Here is a 12,613-nt window from a genome sequence, read left to right as displayed (position 1 = left end):
ATGGTGTGAAAAATGAAAGCAAGTGTGCTAAACACCGTCCCTGAACCATCCAGACTGACGTAGATTCTAGGAGCAGGGCTTGTCTCTCATGGATGAGAAGGAGTATATGAAACCACAGAGAAAGCTGGGACCCACTGGAATTGTATCCCTTCCTCAGTCTCTCTATGTTTTTCCTTAACTTCTGTTTTTCTGACTTTTCACCCTTTTCTCGCTCACTCTATGTCTCTCTTTCTTCTTGTCTTCCACTCCCATCCGTCTGTCCTATGGGTTCAGGACCATAATTGTTTGAAGTTTGCGTCACCTACTGACCCTGATCACTCCCTGTACGAAAACGTTCTTCCTAATGTCACTTTTACTTCTTTTCCTCGTGATTTTAAAACTCTGCTGAATCGTTATCGATCCTTTCAGGCGTGGGAGCATTTGCACTACATTATTCCTGTGTCTGGACCCTCATGACTTGAAAAACGTCAATCAGGCCAGCTTTCAACCTACTGTTCTCCAAGGAGAACTGTCCCATCTTTCCAATGTACCTGCATTGCTGACAATCCTCATACACGGCACCATTAACGTCAACCTGTTCAGCGCTGTCTGCAATCACTTCACTTCCCCGCTTCCTGAAATTTCACGCTCACAATTGTGCAATAATGCAGCTGGAGGATTCATTCAGAGTCGGACTGCGCGGGCGAAGTACGTGCAATGCTTGTTTTCACTTTGAGCAAGTGTTTCCTTTTATCCTGTTCGCTGTAATGGGAGCTCGACCTCATCCCTACTTCAGACAGTCCGATCTCTTTTAATAAATGTGCTTTTTGAGAAAATCACCACGGCGTTTCTGCACAAGGCAACTTAAGAAACGAGGGCTCGTCCGGGATTCGAACCCGGGATCTCTCGCAAGTTCACCCCACTGAAGGCCCGAAGCGAGAATCATACCACTAGACCAACGAGCCACAGGCCCAGCAAGGCGCGAGCTACCCTGACCCCGGACGCTCCAAGCGCCCTCCCCTGAAGCAGCTGAGACTTGCTCAGTGTGAAATACGTTTGAGTTGCTCCAAGAATCGCAAGCAGCAAAGAGATTCCACAACATTTGCTTCTCATTCCGTCTCCCTGCGCCCAGGACGCTGCTGTTTGTCCCGTTCCCAGTAACTGGACTCTCTCCACTGGCGGATAATTAAACCATATTGTTTCTAATTGCAAACTGTTCTGGGGGAGGGCAGAGCCCCTTCGCTCTTCTGCTCTCTCACAATCACTTTGGATGGGAGACGTCAGTTCCACTAATGCATAGGAAATGGGCAAGTTTTAACTACATTACAAAGGTCTGTCATCAAAGAAACAGAAAGATGCTGTGATGGTGGGACAGAGAGAAATGGACACCGGAAACTGGTCCCTCAGGTAAATTCATATGAGTGTATTTGTGTGCAGCCTGCTCGGTGCTCAGAATTCGTCTTCACACAGCAATCCTGCAGAAAGACTTTTCTAACACGGGCGTCTGTTTCTTTGCTGCGAACGGGCAGCAGTGAACATCTGAGCCCCAACTGTCCCAGATGAAGATGAAAATGAACCATTGTTTCTCCCTCAGCCGCTCTGTCCCAGAGACAGGGAGAGGGACGGCATCAACGCGTGACGTCATTCCGCCGCAGCCTGAAGCCGTTCAGTCCATCATTTCCATGTGACTCTCTGTCACTTGTATCTCTCCGAGATGATTCCCAATCGGTGATATGTGTCCTCATCATGGGAACTGTGTCTGTGTGGTGATGCTGCTTTCGAAATGCTGATCGTCCTGTCATTCCCGTCTGAACCGGAGTGGGGAATTATTGCAGGGAATGAATACGACCGCAAATAATGTGGCTTTGTGGTTCAGTGGTTAACACTGCTGTCTCATAACGGGACCTGAATTCGATCCTACCCTTGTGCGGCTTGTTTGTGTGGAGTTTGTTCAATCTCCCCGTGTCTGCGTGGGTTTCCTGCGGTGCTCCGGTTTCCTTCCACAGTCGAAAGATGTGCAGGTTAGGTGGACTGACCATGCTAAACTGCCCCATAGTGCCCAGAGGTCGGGAGGTTGGGCGCATCAGTCAGAAGTAAATGTCGGGTCTGTGTGGGTTACTCTTCGGAGGGTTGATAGGACTTGTTGAGCAGGAGGGCCTGTTTCCACACTGTAGGGATTCGAATTCGAATTGTTTCAACTTCCCCAGCTCATTCCCATTTCAGAGAAGAGGTGTTAGGATTCAGTTCAGAGCAGACCGGCGGGAAACAACTCAAATCTCCACAAGCACTTCCCCTCAATTGTGTAAATTGGGCCAGTGTTTAGTGACATATTCAGCTCACACTGAATCACAACATGTGTCACAGCGCAGACGGAGGCCATGCGGCCCACCTTCGCTCTGCTGGTTCTACACCGTAAGTAAACGTGTGACTCAATTCGTATAATTCTTTTGCCTTTTCCGTGTAAATCTGTACAACTGAACGTGACCACCGAATTCCCTTTCGGGTCCATTGAATCTTCCTCTTTGTCAATTTCAGACAGGGACTTACTGACCCTAACCACTCCCTGTATGAAAACGTTCTTCCTAATGTCACTTTTACTTCTTTCCCACCTGACATTTAAACTCTGCCGAATCGTTGTGGATCCTTTGTAGCGTGGGAGCATTTTCACAACATTATTTCCTTTGTCTCGGCCTCTCATGATTTGCAAGCCCTCTGTTCTCCGTGGAGGGCAGTCCCAATTTTCCAATCTCGCTTCATTGCTGACATTCCTCATGCACCGGATCTCTGGCAAGTCGGAAAAGTAGAAGAGTCAAAGCGAGATTCATACCCCTAGACCAACGAGCTAGAAACCAGGCGCACCCCATCGCCCGTACGCACCCCACCTCTTGAACTAGCTGAGACTTGCTCAGTGTGAAATACATTTGACATTGCTCTAAGAATTGCAAGCGGCAAAGAGTTTCCATAACAGCTGCTTCTCATTGTCCAAGTGTTTTGGGAAGCAGATGAGAAGGCGAAGTGCAGAACAGAGCGCCGCTATACGGGAAAGCTGCGAAAGAGGATATTGAGTGTTTAGGAGAGATGGTTTCCCTTCTGGTTTATGCTCCGATCACGCACCCGCAGACATATCGCCGATGCGCAAACATAAACTCTGTCTAAATTCCCACATTCTGTTTTTTCGAACTGTGATTTCGCTCAAAAGCACTAAGTTTCAACACTCTCAAAAATGAAACTTTAACAACGTGCTCATAGATATACTTTGCGAACACCTGGAAAAATTCTTCTGAACGTACCTGGGGAATTTCGGTTTGAGGGCTCTTGAACTTTAAGTAGAAGGAAGGGAAGTTTGCCTCGAGGCTGCATAATGTGGAGATGTGTTCCCCATGTTAACTGGTAGTGATTGACCATCTCAGTGCTTCCCGATGCAGGGTTGCCCTGACCCACAGGGAGGTTTCTTTGATAAACTGTCCCGGGGGCTTCTAGTCGAGCCCCCGGTGATGGCCTGCAGCTGCTGTGACACAATAATGATGCTGGCCCAGGAACATGAATATAAATTAGTTCGTGAGTCACGTGGGACTGAATTATTCTTTGGAAAGTTCTTTCAACTTCACGGATGTATATATGAGAGGAAGGTAATGGGCAGGGCTTACACATTGGGTCCACTCTTTCTTCACTCTCAACACCCCACACCCACCTCCCATTGTCCCAAGGCACTTTCCCCTGTAACCGCCGAATGTGTAACACCTGCCCATTTACCTGCTCCCTCCTGAATATCCAGGGGCTCGAACATACCTTCCAGGTGAAGCAGCACTTTACCTGCACATTTGCCACAACCTAGTCGACTGCATTCGTTGCTCACAGTGTGGTTTCCCCAAAGTAGCATGAAGCATAAACTGGGTGACTGCTTCGCAGAATATCTCGGTTCTGTCCGCAAAAAAAGGCTCTGAGCTTCTGGTTGCCCGCCACTTTAACACACCACCCTGTTCCCTGGCCAACATCTCTGTATCAGGCATGCAGCAGTGTTCCAGCAAAGCTCAGCTCCAGATGGAAGAACAAAGCCTCATTTTCCACTTGAAGACCCTACAGCACCCCCGGTCTTCAATATCGAGTTCCATGTCTTTCGGGCTTGAAATCCGCCATGTCCTATTCTCTCCTATTCACGTAATGTCGTCTTTTGCAGCTTTCCAGTCTAAGGGCGCACTGTTCTGTACCTCGCCTTCTCATTTCCTTCCCAAAAAACTAACATGAATATTTCACATTGTTATACTGGCCCAATGTGCACAGTTGAGATGACACACTCGTGGAGGTCTGCGTGGTCTTCTCCTGTTCTCTGTTGAGGAGGGAAATGCTTGTCACTGGTCACTCAGGTGTCAGAGAAAAGTTTCGAAACAAAAAGGTTAAATTTTCTGCCATTGGAGAGGGTCCGGTTCCTGGACACGGGACAAACGACAGCAGCGAAACAGAATGAGAAGCACCTATTCTGGAAATTGTTTGCCTGACCCCATGAAAAGCAGACAACTTCGCATTTGGAGGGAGAGCAGCAAATACACCACCCCTGTGCAGGGTTGAATCACCAACCTCCCGGTAAACTGCTGAACGCACAGCCCAACGGTGCGATAGAGAAATGTGACTTCGCCGGCTGCACCATCGCGAAGGGTAGGATATTAGTGAATTCATAATTCAGCCGCACCGCCTAGAATTACATTTGTCGTCTATAAGTCTTACTTTTCCATAATAAAGCCTGGGACATTCATTGTGGAGAGATGAGATCGAATTGAACTACACACATTGATGAGAGATACAGCGGGTGGGAAGGATCCATTCCCATGCGTAGAGAGATTAATAATCAGGGCCGAAAATAAGGAGCGACTTCAAGAAATTGGGGGTTCATTCAGCAAAGCTAATGTAGAACTGTGATGAAAGTGTGATGAAAATTGTGATGAAAGTCTCTCGAGTTATTTTGATGAGAAGTGTTGATGATGCGAATACAATCGATAGGATGAACGTAGATTGGTAAATGTATTTGGTGACAGTTCTGTTCTAGCCCTGTGAGCGAAATCTGGATCTGAAGGAGTATAAGGGACATCAACAACATCGATCTGAAATTGGACACGTGACAAGAAACAGAGCCACCATTGACAGTTGGCTTTTGAACTGGAGAAGGTTTCTCGTGAAATTAACTATGCAAGGTCAAAATAATTTAGGTAAAACACGGAAACGCTATCCTCATTAGCAGACAGTGAAAGGATGACAAGACACAAATTAAACATTTTCGACAAGTGATACAGGGGACTGGGAAGATAAGTATTATAAACTGTGAAAAGCAAAGTTCTGGAGAACAACACTTACATTCAAAGACGGAAAACATCCAGGTCCTGATTAATCAGATTGCATTGTGGCGCTTTTCTGGAAAACATCCACTTGCAATGTCCTACAAAAGAGTGACAAAACCCATCCCTGTCAGCCCAGGATAGAAAATCCGAAGGGATGAACGTTTGCTGATTTTCTGAAGATTCACAGAGCTTAGACGGGGTTTTGGTGATTGTTTCTTTTCCACTCCCAGGAGCCGCAGTGGTTGAGGCGTTGAGTTGGGGAGAATAAAATGTGCCCGTGAGCAGCGTGTGGAGCTATTTCAGCTTCCCCTCATCTGACTGCGCTGTGAGTTGACTCAGATGTTGTCAGTGATATTTACTGACTCGAGACAGTGAAAGGATTCCATTCCCGCAGGTCGGGAATTCAAACCGTATGCCGGCTTCAGGACAATGAGAAAGATTAATTGGGGTGTGTGAACAAGCTGTGAGCTGCATTTCAAACAGGAAGGTGGACTCAGATGCATCATCCATTGCGCCCCGGCCCTGTGCGTAACCAACGCCATCATGCTGCAGAGTTCTGACGTTAACACGGACATGCGCAGCAATGGGAACATTCACAAGGTGAACAACCAAAGATAATCACCGTCACTGATTCCCTTCCACAGGCCCAACTTTGTGAAGCAGTATCTTTCACTGGCAAAGGAAACACCCTTGTCCACAGATGCCTGCTTCATTTCGATCACGATTTCAAGCACCTCACTGTTCTAGTCTCATTTCCAAACACTTTGCTCATAGCCTCCAAAGAAGCTCTGAGGGTATCTGCTTGTTCCACCCGAACAGGCAGTGGGTTGCAGATTCCCACCAGTCCCAATTTGAGTGAAATATTTTCCCCCTCAACTGATTTGAATCTTAAAGAAGAAGCCGGGGAGCAAGCTCCCTTTCTTTTCGACGACATTTCTCATGTTGTACTCGGCAGGGTTCACACCTGCGTGGGGAAACCGCAATGGATTTCAAGTCCATCGCATTAACCACTCGGCCCACGAATACAGAACCACACTGACAAAGATGGGCAGGTTAGGGTGGATTGGCCGTGCTAAATTGCCCCACAGTGTGCAGAGATGTGTTATGGGGTGGGATGCTTTTCGGAGGGTCAGTGTGGACTCGATGGGCCGAATGGCCTGCTCCCACACTGTAGGGATTCTATAATTACAAGAGTTGTCAAACCAGCAATTTTAATTGGTGAATTATAAGACCAGGAGCCAATCTTTAATCAGTTTTCCATTCATTCACAGAGTGAAATTTTAGAATTGTATCACTCTGAGCTCTACTCCCACCTCAATGTCAATAAATGTCTTTTTATCTGTCCTCAAACAATCAATCTGTCCCTCCTTAACCTTGATTTTTTTTAAAGTTAGCATATTTCTTCCTTTAGATAAACCTTATCAATCAAAACACAAAACAATGTTTCAAACCTAATTAAAGATTTTTTACGTTCTATACGAATCTTCTGGGATCCCCAGTAATCACCCCATATCAGCTGTTATCTTCATCAAATAATCTGACAATTATTGACTGCTATCAACCACTTCCGTCCCAGGAAATTTCCTTTCTCTGCAAAGTTTGGTTCATGTTGGCAAGTTCAATTTATAATGTTTTACATTCTCAGTGTCTGTTTAACGTTCAGTGGGAAAACTGTTTTCAGTCTCACAGTTATACAGTATTCCTCCAAAATGTTTCTGAGGAATGCACTCCTCCCACAAAAGCTGGTGGTTCCACACTTAAAATGCTATTAACGGCTTGCTTGGTTGTCTTTGCTGTTTCCCCTCTAACTGTTCAAAATGTCTGGTTTTATACCCCAAAACATCAGATCATTTCATTGGTTTGGTGTCATTCCAAACTGTAAAATTCAAGTTCGATAGGAATTTGGTATCAGGGGCATACTTTAAACTGATTGGCCGAATTGGAATTTGTTTTTGTTCCATGGCAACACAACTCCAGCTATTTGTTTCAACCAAACGTTACATTTTTAAATTGTTCAGCACGCTTTGTGCTTTCAGTCAGTCCTTCCTCGTTTCCTCTCTGTCAAAAGGTACACTACACACCTACACCTTCATTACACCATCCAAATGTTTTTTAAATGTTGTAACTATACTTGCGTCTATCACTTCTGGAAGTTCATTCACTCACAAACTAACGTCTGTGTTAAAACGTTATCCCTCAGGTTCCTTTTAAAATCTCTCTCCTCTCACCTTAAAAAAAGTCCCCTAGTTTTTAATTCTCCTTCACTAAGGAACAGACATTTGCTAATCACTTTACCTACAACCTTCATGATTTTGTAAATTTCTACAAGGTTACCCTCAACCTCCTACGCTCCAGTGAAAAAGGTCCAAGCCTCTCCATATAACCTGAACACTCCAATCCTGGCAACATCCTGGAAAAGCTTTTCCAAACCCTCTCCAATAGTATTCTTCCTAATAACAGGACGACCAGGACTGTACTCAGTACACTAAAAGTGGCCTCATCAACATCCTGTACAACCTCAACATGACGTCCCAACTCCAACACTCAATGGTGTGAAAAATGAAAGCAAGTGTGCTAAACACCACCTTAACTACCCTGTCTACCGGTGATGAAACTTTCAAAGAACTATGTACCTGAAACTTCCCCTCCACCCCCACCCCCAAAACAGGTCTCTGTTCTACAACAAGACCCAGGGCCCTACCATTTACTGTACAAGTCTTGCCCTTGTTTGTTTTACCAAAATGCAACCTCTCGCTTTTATCCACACGGTCTCTCTCAGGTACACACACAAATACAGCCTTTCACAGCCTTACACTCCATCACTTACACTTTACCAAGTTAAAAATCACACAACACCAGGTTATAGTCCAACAGGTTTTATTGGAAGCATTAGCGTTCGGAGCACCGCTCCTTCATCAGGTGGTTGTGGAGGACACAGTTATAAGACACAGAATTTATAACAAAAGTTTACAGTGTGATGAAGCTGAAATTATACATTGAAAAATACCTTGATTGTTTGTTGAGTCTTTCATCTGTTCGAATACCATGATAGTTTCACATTTTTCAGATGTAAATTTTAAGAAGTTTTGTGATTTACATAAGTTACTTTTCAGGTTAACTGTAACATTTGATGTTAGCTAACACCAATTGTTACAGTTAACCTGAGAACATTTAAGAGGCATTTGGATGGGTATATGAATAGGAAGGGTTTGGAAGGATATGGGCAGGGTGCTGGCAGGTGGGAGTAGATTGGGTTGGGATATCTGGTCAGCATGGACAGGTTGGACCGAAGGGTCTGTTTCCATGCTGTACATCTCTATGACACTATTTACATATGAAAGAAGTGAAAATATCATGGTTTATGAACAGATGAAAGACTCAACAAACAATCAAGGTATTTTTCTATGTACAATTTCAGTTACATCACACTGTAAAATTTTGCTATAAATTCTGTGCCTTACAATTGTGTCCTCCACAACCACCTGATGATGGAACAGCGCTCCAAAAGCTAGTGCTTCCAATTAAACCTATTGGACTATAACCTGGTGTTGTGTGATTTTTAACCTTGTACAGCCCAGTCCAACACCGACATCTCCAAATTATGACACTTTACCAAGCATACAAACACACACTCTCTTATGCACACACAAGTCTATGGGGTGAATTTGGATTTTCAGAATTATATTTGCAGATACATTCAGTTTTCCTCAAAAAGTGTGCAATCTGCAGGCAGTGAAGCCATGTCATATTTTATAAATCCCTACTTTGAAAATACAACCAGTCTATTTCAAGATTGGGATACAGACAGTCTCAAACCTCACACCTTTAATACATTGAGTGAGCTGAGATGTCACCTCTTTTTATAAAACCTGAAATTATCTGGAGAATGTACCTTAAAAGTAGTTCTGGGATTTACATATTAATGAACAGAAACTAAAAGTGGCCTCATCAACATCCTGTACAACCTCAACATGACGTCCCAACTCCAACACTCAATGGTGTGAAAAATGAAAGCAAGTGTGCTAAACACCGTCCCTGAACCATCCAGACTGACGTAGATTCTAGGAGCAGGGCTTGTCTCTCATGGATGAGAAGGAGTATATGAAACCACAGAGAAAGCTGGGACCCACTGGAATTGTATCCCTTCCTCAGTCTCTCTATGTTTTTCCTTAACTTCTGTTTTTCTGACTTTTCACCCTTTTCTCGCTCACTCTATGTCTCTCTTTCTTCTTGTCTTCCACTCCCATCCGTCTGTCCTATGGGTTCAGGACCATAATTGTTTGAAGTTTGCGTCACCTACTGACCCTGATCACTCCCTGTACGAAAACGTTCTTCCTAATGTCACTTTTACTTCTTTTCCTCGTGATTTTAAAACTCTGCTGAATCGTTATCGATCCTTTCAGGCGTGGGAGCATTTGCACTACATTATTCCTGTGTCTGGACCCTCATGACTTGAAAAACGTCAATCAGGCCAGCTTTCAACCTACTGTTCTCCAAGGAGAACTGTCCCATCTTTCCAATGTACCTGCATTGCTGACAATCCTCATACACGGCACCATTAACGTCAACCTGTTCAGCGCTGTCTGCAATCACTTCACTTCCCCGCTTCCTGAAATTTCACGCTCACAATTGTGCAATAATGCAGCTGGAGGATTCATTCAGAGTCGGACTGCGCGGGCGAAGTACGTGCAATGCTTGTTTTCACTTTGAGCAAGTGTTTCCTTTTATCCTGTTCGCTGTAATGGGAGCTCGACCTCATCCCTACTTCAGACAGTCCGATCTCTTTTAATAAATGTGCTTTTTGAGAAAATCACCACGGCGTTTCTGCACAAGGCAACTTAAGAAACGAGGGCTCGTCCGGGATTCGAACCCGGGATCTCTCGCAAGTTCACCCCACTGAAGGCCCGAAGCGAGAATCATACCACTAGACCAACGAGCCACAGGCCGAGCAAGGCGCGAGCTACCCTGACCCCGGACGCTCCAAGCGCCCTCCCCTGAAGCAGCTGAGACTTGCTCAGTGTGAAATACGTTTGAGTTGCTCCAAGAATCGCAAGCAGCAAAGAGATTCCACAACATTTGCTTCTCATTCCGTCTCCCTGCGCCCAGGACGCTGCTGTTTGTCCCGTTCCCAGTAACTGGACTCTCTCCATTGGCGGATAATTAAACCATATTGTTTCTAATTGCAAACTGTTCTGGGGGAGGGCAGAGCCCCTTCGCTCTTCTGCTCTCTCACAATCACTTTGGATGGGAGACGTCAGTTCCACTAATGCATAGGAAATGGGCAAGTTTTAACTACATTACAAAGGTCTGTCATCAAAGAAACAGAAAGATGCTGTGATGGTGGGACAGAGAGAAATGGACACCGGAAACTGGTCCCTCAGGTAAATTCATATGAGTGTATTTGTGTGCAGCCTGCTCGGTGCTCAGAATTCGTCTTCACACAGCAATCCTGCAGAAAGACTTTTCTAACACGGGCGTCTGTTTCTTTGCTGCGAACGGGCAGCAGTGAACATCTGAGCCCCAACTGTCCCAGATGAAGATGAAAATGAACCATTGTTTCTCCCTCAGCCGCTCTGTCCCAGAGACAGGGAGAGGGACGGCATCAACGCGTGACGTCATTCCGCCGCAGCCTGAAGCCGTTCAGTCCATCATTTCCATGTGACTCTCTGTCACTTGTATCTCTCCGAGATGATTCCCAATCGGTGATATGTGTCCTCATCATGGGAACTGTGTCTGTGTGGTGATGCTGCTTTCGAAATGCTGATCGTCCTGTCATTCCCGTCTGAACCGGAGTGGGGAATTATTGCAGGGAATGAATACGACCGCAAATAATGTGGCTTTGTGGTTCAGTGGTTAACACTGCTGTCTCATAACGGGACCTGAATTCGATCCTACCCTTGTGCGGCTTGTTTGTGTGGAGTTTGTTCAATCTCCCCGTGTCTGCGTGGGTTTCCTGCGGTGCTCCGGTTTCCTTCCACAGTCGAAAGATGTGCAGGTTAGGTGGACTGACCATGCTAAACTGCCCCATAGTGCCCAGAGGTCGGGAGGTTGGGCGCATCAGTCAGAAGTAAATGTCGGGTCTGTGTGGGTTACTCTTCGGAGGGTTGATAGGACTTGTTGAGCAGGAGGGCCTGTTTCCACACTGTAGGGATTCGAATTCGAATTGTTTCAACTTCCCCAGCTCATTCCCATTTCAGAGAAGAGGTGTTAGGATTCAGTTCAGAGCAGACCGGCGGGAAACAACTCAAATCTCCACAAGCACTTCCCCTCAATTGTGTAAATTGGGCCAGTGTTTAGTGACATATTCAGCTCACACTGAATCACAACATGTGTCACAGCGCAGACGGAGGCCATGCGGCCCACCTTCGCTCTGCTGGTTCTACACCGTAAGTAAACGTGTGACTCAATTCGTATAATTCTTTTGCCTTTTCCGTGTAAATCTGTACAACTGAACGTGACCACCGAATTCCCTTTCGGGTCCATTGAATCTTCCTCTTTGTCAATTTCAGACAGGGACTTACTGACCCTAACCACTCCCTGTATGAAAACGTTCTTCCTAATGTCACTTTTACTTCTTTCCCACCTGACATTTAAACTCTGCCGAATCGTTGTGGATCCTTTGTAGCGTGGGAGCATTTTCACAACATTATTTCCTTTGTCTCGGCCTCTCATGATTTGCAAGCCCTCTGTTCTCCGTGGAGGGCAGTCCCAATTTTCCAATCTCGCTTCATTGCTGACATTCCTCATGCACCGGATCTCTGGCAAGTCGGAAAAGTAGAAGAGTCAAAGCGAGATTCATACCCCTAGACCAACGAGCTAGAAACCAGGCGCACCCCATCGCCCGTACGCACCCCACCTCTTGAACTAGCTGAGACTTGCTCAGTGTGAAATACATTTGACATTGCTCTAAGAATTGCAAGCGGCAAAGAGTTTCCATAACAGCTGCTTCTCATTGTCCAAGTGTTTTGGGAAGCAGATGAGAAGGCGAAGTGCAGAACAGAGCGCCGCTATACGGGAAAGCTGCGAAAGAGGATATTGAGTGTTTAGGAGAGATGGTTTCCCTTCTGGTTTATGCTCCGATCACGCACCCGCAGACATATCGCCGATGCGCAAACATAAACTCTGTCTAAATTCCCACATTCTGTTTTTTCGAACTGTGATTTCGCTCAAAAGCACTAAGTTTCAACACTCTCAAAAATGAAACTTTAACAACGTGCTCATAGATATACTTTGCGAACACCTGGAAAAATTCTTCTGAACGTACCTGGGGAATTTCGGTTTGAGGGCTCTTGAACTTTAAGTAG

The 12,613-nt window shown here is 45.5% G+C and overlaps 2 non-coding genes across 2 annotated transcripts; both read right to left on the bottom strand.

Annotated features, from left to right (window-relative positions):
• Nucleotides 1-854: 854 nt before the first annotated feature.
• Nucleotides 855-944, bottom strand: trnap-cgg (transfer RNA proline (anticodon CGG)). The gene is given in 2 exon segments: nt 855-890; nt 909-944. It is a non-coding gene; the product is annotated as a tRNA-Pro (tRNA).
• Nucleotides 945-10,158: 9,214 nt separating this feature from the next.
• Nucleotides 10,159-10,248, bottom strand: trnap-cgg (transfer RNA proline (anticodon CGG)). Its single transcript is given in 2 exon segments — nt 10,159-10,194; nt 10,213-10,248. It is a non-coding gene; the product is annotated as a tRNA-Pro (tRNA).
• Nucleotides 10,249-12,613: the final 2,365 nt, after the last annotated feature.

The sequence above is a fragment of the Chiloscyllium punctatum genome, chromosome 36 (genome assembly GCF_047496795.1).
Source record: "Chiloscyllium punctatum isolate Juve2018m chromosome 36, sChiPun1.3, whole genome shotgun sequence".
NCBI classification, from domain to species: Eukaryota; Metazoa; Chordata; class Chondrichthyes; order Orectolobiformes; family Hemiscylliidae; genus Chiloscyllium; species Chiloscyllium punctatum.
This window is presented reverse-complemented; position numbering and strand designations above follow the sequence as displayed.